This window comes from Tupaia chinensis, unplaced genomic scaffold (assembly GCF_000334495.1).
Source record: "Tupaia chinensis unplaced genomic scaffold, TupChi_1.0 Scaffold000287_1, whole genome shotgun sequence".
In the NCBI taxonomy this organism is placed as follows: Eukaryota; Metazoa; Chordata; class Mammalia; order Scandentia; family Tupaiidae; genus Tupaia; species Tupaia belangeri.
The window spans coordinates 1373963-1381948 of NW_006159771.1; the positions used below are offsets into that span (position 1 = coordinate 1373963).

The 7986-nt window shown below is 52.0% G+C and overlaps 1 protein-coding gene across 1 annotated transcript in view; it reads left to right on the forward strand.

Moving 5' to 3' along the window:
* Positions 1-7986, forward strand: part of MED15 (mediator complex subunit 15) — a gene marked incomplete in the record, with an annotated part of 93357 nt that overhangs the window by 516 nt on the left and 84855 nt on the right.

A 7986-nucleotide genomic window follows, 5' to 3' on the forward strand; every position in this document is an offset into this window, starting at 1 on the left:
TTGGGGGTTTCGTTGTTTCTCTCCAGAAAAGCGCATCGGAGCGCGAGAAAGATGGGAGGAGGGTGGGAGGGAGATACGGTCGGGAGGGTAGATGTTCGGGGCTATGAGCGGCGGGGACGGACAGGGACCCCCCCCCAGCGGAGTGTGGACTTCGCTGCAGCCTGGCAGGAAGCGGCTGTCGGGGAGCGATCAGCAGTTCTTGGGGGAGCGAGGAGAGCCGGGCATGGCTTCCCAGCCCCCCGCCGCCGTGGAACTCTCGCCTCTTGCCATCTCCTGCTTCTTTGGTTAAGCTGTTTTCCCCGAACATACCGGGGTGTTGTGCTCGCCACAAATTTGCCTGACAACACAGCCCCTTCCCGGGGAATTGCATCGTTAGTAAAAAGCTCTTACAGTGCAATCTTCTTGGTGCCCCCTGGGATTTTTGGATGCTGCGGGGGGGGGGTAGGTGACACATTGAGTTCTAGAAAGACAAGGTAGGTGTGAATAGCTAGGGCTGTAAGCTGAGAAGTTGGGAAGTTTGAGCGCTCGATGCGTGCAGGACCTTGTAAGCGGAGAGAGTTCTGCGGTTTGAGGAGTAAGGCGGTTCAGGGGGGTGGAATGCGGGTGGGCAGGTGCCAACACGTTAGAGATGGTGGGGTGTTGTGCTAAGGAGTTGAACGTGGGCTTAGCCCGTGGCTTGCTTTGAGGTCATGAAATGCCAGTGTTGGGAAGATCCCTGGAGGTGGATCAAGAACAGAGCAGAGGAACCAGTTAGGATGTTAGGAGGGATTGGAGCTGGGGAGGTGGCCAGAGACCTGTCGTTTTTCACTCTTGTATTCGTTCTGGGTCACTACCTACCTCATTGCCCCACAAAGTGGCTGTCGATGGACCCAATCGGGCAGGAGATTACAAAGGCCTGCAGGAGACACCATGGGAGAGGAGGAGAGATTCCAGAGAAAAGGGAGAAGAGCCGATCCCTGATGACTAACTAGGCGGAGGGGGTGGGGTGAAGCAGGAGGAAGGAAGGAAGCTGGGCTGAATGCCGGGAAAGCACTGGGTGCAGTGGACAGAGCGAGGCTGTGGAGTTCGCTCTGGACCCCGCTGCTGTGGAGTAGCCCTTGGATGATTCTGCGGATGTGGCAGGATCAGTTAACAGTGTTTGTCTGTAGGTGAAATCCGGAGGGATAGCCCACTTCATTGTTCCAGCAAGAAAAGCCTCCAGGGCAAGGATTCCTCTGCAGGAAAGCCCAGAATTTAAGAACCGGAATAATGAGTTGTCATCAAAGAAAACTGGGGAGGGCTGGGGAAGTGTCAGATTGCCGGGAGCCTAATGGAGGGTGCCGTGACTGCTGGGTACTTCATAATTCAGCTTCCTTTTGCTTCCTGGAGAACTGGGCTCTCCCCCGCCCCAGGTCGGGGTTTGTGTACTTTTTTTTCCTGATGTAGCAAATTACTGCAAATTTAGCATCTTAAAACCACATGGGGGAGGGCCTGCAGGTGGCTTGGTGGTTAAGGGCGCTGAACTTCCACATGGCCAACCGGGGTTTGGGTGTTCAGGTCCCGGACCTGGCGGCTTGCTTTCTCACTCCCCTCCCTTCTCTCTCTCTCTCTCTGGTCAAATTAAAATAAATACTAGGGATCAGCAGTGGGCGTAAAGGCTATGTTGCTGGACTCCCATGTAGTCGACCGTGGTTCAAGTCCCAGACCTGGTGGCTTAAACCTCATGCTGGGCACGTGTGTGTGCGTGCCCAAGATCCTGAGAGGAGAATGGAGGAGAAGGGATTGCGGCGTGGCTATCCCGGGGCGGTGTGTGTGTGTGTGTGTGATTTATTGCTTTCTGTCTCTCTGGCAAGTGTACACACCCTACAGCAAAAATCTCTTTCAAAAAAGGAAAAAGTTCATTTATTGGGCCAGCTGGTGGCATGGGAGTCCAGCAATGTAACCATGACACCATCTGTTGATCTGCAATAAATAATTTTTTTTAAAAAAGCCACATGGGTTAGAGGTCCAGGTAGGCTCAGTCGGGTCTCTTGCTTAGGGACCTACAAGGATGATCAAGATGTTGGTAGAGTGCATTCATTTCTTGCTGGAGGCTTGGAGTAGAATCTGCTTTCGAGTCCATTGAGGTTGGCTAAATTCAGTCCCTTGTGCTTGTAGGATGGAGGTGTCCTCTTTCCTTACTGGCCGTTAGCCAGGGTCCGTCTTTGTTCATAGAGGCTGCTTGCATTTCTTCTCGTCCTTTCTGTGTGGCCCCTCTGACTTCACCCGGAGAAAATAGTTTGCTTTTCAGGCTTAGATTAGACCGGGTCCACTGGCATCATCGTACTTTTAAATTATTTATTTTGTTCGTATTATTATGATTTAATTTGACCAGAGACAGACAGAAAGAGCAAGAAAGGGGAAGTGAGAAAGCAAGCCACCAGGTCTAGGACTCGAACTACGGTCAGCCATGTGAAAGCCCAGCCCGTTAGCCACTGTGCCACTTGCTTTAAATTTTTAATTTTACTTTAAGGAAGGTGAGAAATCACCCCCCCCCCAGGGGGGTGGCCACCCTGCAGTCCCTTCTCTTCTATTGTCCTCTTGGGATTGTATGCACATGTACCTGGCATGATTTTCAAGCCAAGCGGTCTGGGACATGAGCTGTGGTCGGCCTGGTGGGAGCCCAGCACTTTTGGCCATGGTCTGGCCCGGTCTCTTTATTATAAAACCTGTAACCTTAATTAAATCTGCAAGGCTCCTTTGGCCAGATATATTGGCAGGGTCTAGGGCTTAGGGCCTGGATCTGTTTGGGGAAGGTGGGCAGTACCTACCACGGTTGGGATGAACAGTTTCAAAAGTTGCTTTCTGGGGACCAGCAGTTAGCGTAGTGGCTATATCACTGAACTCCCATGTAGCCAACCGCGGTTTGAGTCCCGGACTCGGTAGCTTAAACTCACGCTGGGCGCGTGTGCGTGCGTGCCCAAGATGCCGAGAGGAGAATGGAGGAGAAGAGATTGTGGCGTGGCCATCCCCTCTGGGGGGTGATTTCTCGCTTTCTGTCTCTCTGTGTCTCTCTCTATCTATTTCTGGCAAGCACACGCACCCTATAGCAAAAAAACCTCTCAAAAAAAAAAAAAAAGCTTGCTTTCTGAAGGTGATGTAGGTGTTCTCAGAGCTCAGTCTTGCCAGTTTTCTCTCTGTGGCTCCCTTTGAAAGTCATGATTCTTGCTGCCTTGGTTTATTGCGTTCACAGGGTTGAAAAAGAAGATTTGCATTAGGACACTGAGCAGGTCTTTAATTTCTGGTGTGTGTGCACTTGAAGTCACACGTTTTGGGAAATGCTTTGAACCTGAGTGATTGATGGGAGTGATTGATAGTCGATGGGCGGATAAAGAAAACAGTGAAGACCTGGAAAGTTTCAACAGAAGGAGCAGCATGTTTCCTCCTGGCTCTCTAGTACCTCCAGGAGCTTAAGGGGCTGTGCTTCAGCGAATTGGGAGATCGAATCTAGGGTTGTTTTTTTTTGTGTGTGTGGTCTGTTTATTTTGTTAAGTTTATTTATTTCTTCCATGAGTGAAAGAGACCGAAAGATATAGACAGACAGGACCTCCCACGGTGTCCTGGCACCGCGATCCACTCCCAGCCTCAGCCAGCCTCCAATCAAGGGCAGGCGTGTGCCTGGCATTCTCAGGGAGGTCTCGGGACTGGAACTGTGAACTCTCCTATGTGAGATCGCCGCGCATGGCATTACTTTTTACCACTGCACCACAGTCCAGCCCCTGAAACTGATTTTCGAGTTGGGGTTGGTTGGGAGCCATTACTATTACTAGACAGCCCTGGTGAGGACTCTTTCTAGTCTGGCCTGTTCTCAGTCCTCCCCTGCCTCGACCTCATCCAGGTCCTGCCTGGACTGCTGCCTCCCCTCACTGCCCTCCCACTGCCCCTCCCTTCCCCGGAGCACCCAGGAGGCTGGGGCAGGCTGTGAGGGGATCACGGTGCTGATGCTACAAACTCGTCAGCGTCTTTCCTTAGCATTAGAGCAAAGCTCGGATGCTGGCCCTCCTCGTCGCTCAGCTGGCCTGGCTCAGCCAGCTCTCCACGCTCTGTTGCAGCCCCTCCAGTTCTTTCGCTTTATGAACATTCCAAGCTCTTCTCTGTCCCTTGTTTTTAAACTTTTTCTTAGAATTAATTTTATTTATTATTAATTTGCAATAGGGCATGTGCGCTTACCATAGAGAGAACGCAAGAAAGCAAGCTCCCAGGTCCAGGACTTCCTGTGGTGGGCTCTGTAGGAGTCCAGCACTTTAACCACCGTACCACCTACTAGCCCCCGTTTTTAAACATTTTATTATCAAATGTTTAAGGTATGCAAAAATGGGGTCACTGCCTCCCACTACGTGAGTATCCACCACCACCCGAGCTCTCGTTAGGTGTCTGTCTGCTCAAAGGACCCTTCCCTGCCTACTTTGTCTAAGCCAGTCACCCCCCAAACGCTTTCCTCCAGGACTTCTGGTTTCCCCTGTGCCCTGAAGCGTGGCACCTGACAGAGAAAGCACTTGTTGAAGCATGCAAGGGTAAATATTTTCCTGGGGGCCACCTTTCAAACTACAGTGGTATTTTTTTTTTAAGGTTTATTTCTCTCATGAGCAAGGAAGAGAGGCAGTAGAGAGACATAAACAGAGACAGGTGTTCCCACCAGAGTCCCTCCTGCTGTGACTCACTTCAGCCTCAGCGAGCCGTGGGCACGCATGCACCTGGCTCGTTCACGGAGCTCTCTGCATGCAAAGAGGCACCTTCCCACGGGGGTCAGCCTTGCAGAGCCATTGTGTTATGGGGCACCCCAGCTGGCCCCCACCATGGCATTCTCTGCCTGAACCTGTGTGCATTGCGGAGCTCCGGAGTCCCTGCCTTCTCCACTGGTTTGCCAAGTGACCCTGGGTAGAACATTTAACCTTTCTGAGTCTCTTCCTCCTCTGTGAGATGGTAGGAGTCCAGTCTGTCTCATGGGAATGGCGGGTGGGATACGAGAGTGACTTCTGGACATGCCCTTGGAGAGGTCTCAGGACTCGATGATGAGGGCCCTCATTCCTCCTCCTGGGCCCTTGCAGGAGTAAGGGGGTCCTCTGGCCTTGGATAGTGAGGGTGAGACTCAAGCCTGGATAGGGGAATGGGTGACACTTAAGTAGCCTGGGAGGGAGGGTAGTTGGGAAACTGTGGTCGATTCAGTGAACACTTGCTCCTCCTGCAGAGACCATGGGAGAAGCCACCCTGGGGACTCCCTGACCCCCCTGACGGGCTTGGGCCTTCCTTGTGGGATTGTTGGGGTAGTGCTGGACTTGTCTCTGGGCTCTAGGCTCCTGGAGGACAGGTATGCAGCTGTAGTGACCAGAGCTGCATCTAATTTAGATGTGCGGAAAGTGCTTAAGCAGTGAGTGAACAAAGGACTTCATTCTCTCTCAGTTCTTTTTAATTTTCCTGCCTTCTTCTTTTTCTATTTTTAATTTTTTTAATTTGGAGAGGTTTTTGCTGTAGGGTGCGTGTGCTGGCCAGAAAGACAGAGAGAGAGACAGAGAGACAGAAAGCGAGAAATCGCCTCCCAGGGGGATGACCATTCCGTAATCCCTTCTCCTCCATTCTCCTCTTGGGATTTAGGGCACGCACGCACATGTGCCCGGCATGAATTTAAACCACCGGGTCTGGGACTCGAACTGCCATCGACTACATGGGAGTCCAGCGATGTAGCCGTTAACGCCAACTGATGGTTCCCTGCCTTCTTCTTCTTTTTTCTTTTTTTGGAGAGGTTTTTGCTATAGGGCGCGTGCACTCACCAGACAGAGAGAGACAGACAGAAAGTGAGAAATCACCCCAGGGGGGATGGCCATGCCGCAATCTCTTCTCCTGGATTCTCCTCTCGGGATCTTGGGCACGCACGCACACGTGCCCGGCGTGAATTTAAGCCACTGGGTCCAGGACTCGGAACTGCGATGGACTACATGGGAGTCCTGCAACGTAGCTGTTAATGCCAACTGATGGGTCCCTCCCTTCTTATTCTTGAGACTTTTCCCTGCTGCCCCTCAGCACAGCAGATGACACATGCAGGAATGGAGTAAATTAATGTCCCTCGGGCTACACAGATGGAGAGGGGAGGAGATGCAGTCTGCGTGGCGTCTGTGCTGGGCTCTGGCGAGATGCCAGGAGGGGCCTGGAGAGGGTAAAGTAGGTGTTTCGAGCAGGCCGGGGCAGGCAGGTCAGCTGCCGCTTCTGGCAAACCCCCAGGAGGACATGAGCTCCAGTTCCAGACCAAGGAGTAGGAAGGGCAGAGTGGCCTCGGAGGCACTCAAGTGCTCTTTAGACTTTTTTTTTTTTTAGAATTATTTATTTTATCTTATTTGTCTTTTTTTAGAAAGATCTTTGATATCGGGCACATGGGCTTGCCAGACAGACAAACAGTCTTAAAAATAAATAAATAAACATTTATTTATTTATTTACTTAATTGTTTATGAATGATTATTTATTTATTTTTAATTTTGCCAGAGAGCGAGAAAGACGGACAGTGCGAAAGCAAGCCTCCAGGTTCAGGACTCAAACCGCAGTCAGCCATGTGGGAGTCCAGCGCCTTCACCATGCCACCTGCTGGCCTGTCAGTGGTCTTAAACCAGAACAGTGAAACAACACAAGGAAAAAGAACAAAACAGACAACCGAATGGCCTCTACTTTGGTTCTTTGGAGGCCTTCGGAGGATGGGGAGTGCCTTAAAACCTGCAAGTCCAGGTCCTGCCTGTGGGTCATGGTCCCTCCCACAGCCAGAGGCCAGCACATTCCCGTTTTGGCTGTTCCCTATGGCTTCCGCCCACTCGGGCCTCCCAGTAGCCGATGCCCCCCTGTGCAGTTCTGACCCTGGCTTCCTATCAGGGAAGCCGCCGAGCCCTTCAGCCTTCTCCACTGCTCTTGGCCTGAGCACAAGCGCTGGCTGACAGGTGTCCGTGTAACTTACTGTTTGAACATCTGCTCCCCCAGCCAGAGGCCCCCTCTGTCCCTGCGCTCTCCCACATAGCCCTAGTGTCAGGATAGGGCTGCTCCTGACAGGATAGGGCAGCCCCCAGGTGATTGTTAAGTCTGTAGACCATTAGTGACAGTGACCTGAGGGGCCTTGAGCCCTTTGTCATCCAGGACTTTCACAAGAGCAGCTGACATGCAGTGGGCGGCTGTGCCAGGCCCTGTTGGAGGAGGTGACATCTGTTGACTCATCACCTCTTCACGCTGGCCCTGTCAGTAGATGCACCTTTTTAAAATTTTTTTTAAAGATAGATTTTTACTATAGGGCAGAGATACAGAGAGACAGAAAGCAAGAAATCATCCCCAAGGGGGGGTGGCCACCTGCAATCCCTTCTCCTCCGTGCTCCTTTTGAGATCTTGGGCCCTCATGAACACACGCCCAGCCTGTTTTAAGCCGCCGCGTCCAAGACTCGAACCGTGGTTGACTACATGGAAGTCTAGCCACCTAACTATTATGCACTCTGGTCTTGCTACTACCATTTTTTAAGATAAGGAAACTGAGGCCTAAAGGAGGGGCCGCTGCTGCTTTAGTGACTTTGTATGTGATGGATGAATGCTAGTTGAGCCTTGGCAGGGCAAGAGGGGAAACCACCTTTTTAATCTTGGGTGTAGAGGGGGGTGTGGGGGGAGGGGCAACTCAAAGTTAACCCAAGCTATACACATTGGGAAGTTGTAACCCATGCAATCCCCAAGGGTCATTGGACCCCAAACAGCAGAGGACAGCCAGCCAGCTTGCCCCTGGTGATCTTTGACCTTTGCCACAGTCTGTAGCCCGCCCCCAGCCCCACTGCCTCCCTTTTGTAAATGACTCCACCCACTTAACCACAGCCCCAGCCCCTCAGTCCTTATCTGATCAGCGGTGGTGTTTAAGCTGTTCCTGCTGGTGTGACTGGCTAGTGGAGGGCCTGTGCTAGGCTTTTCCAGGTAGGCAGGACCGTGACGGTGGACTAGCTCCCTAACACTGTTACGGC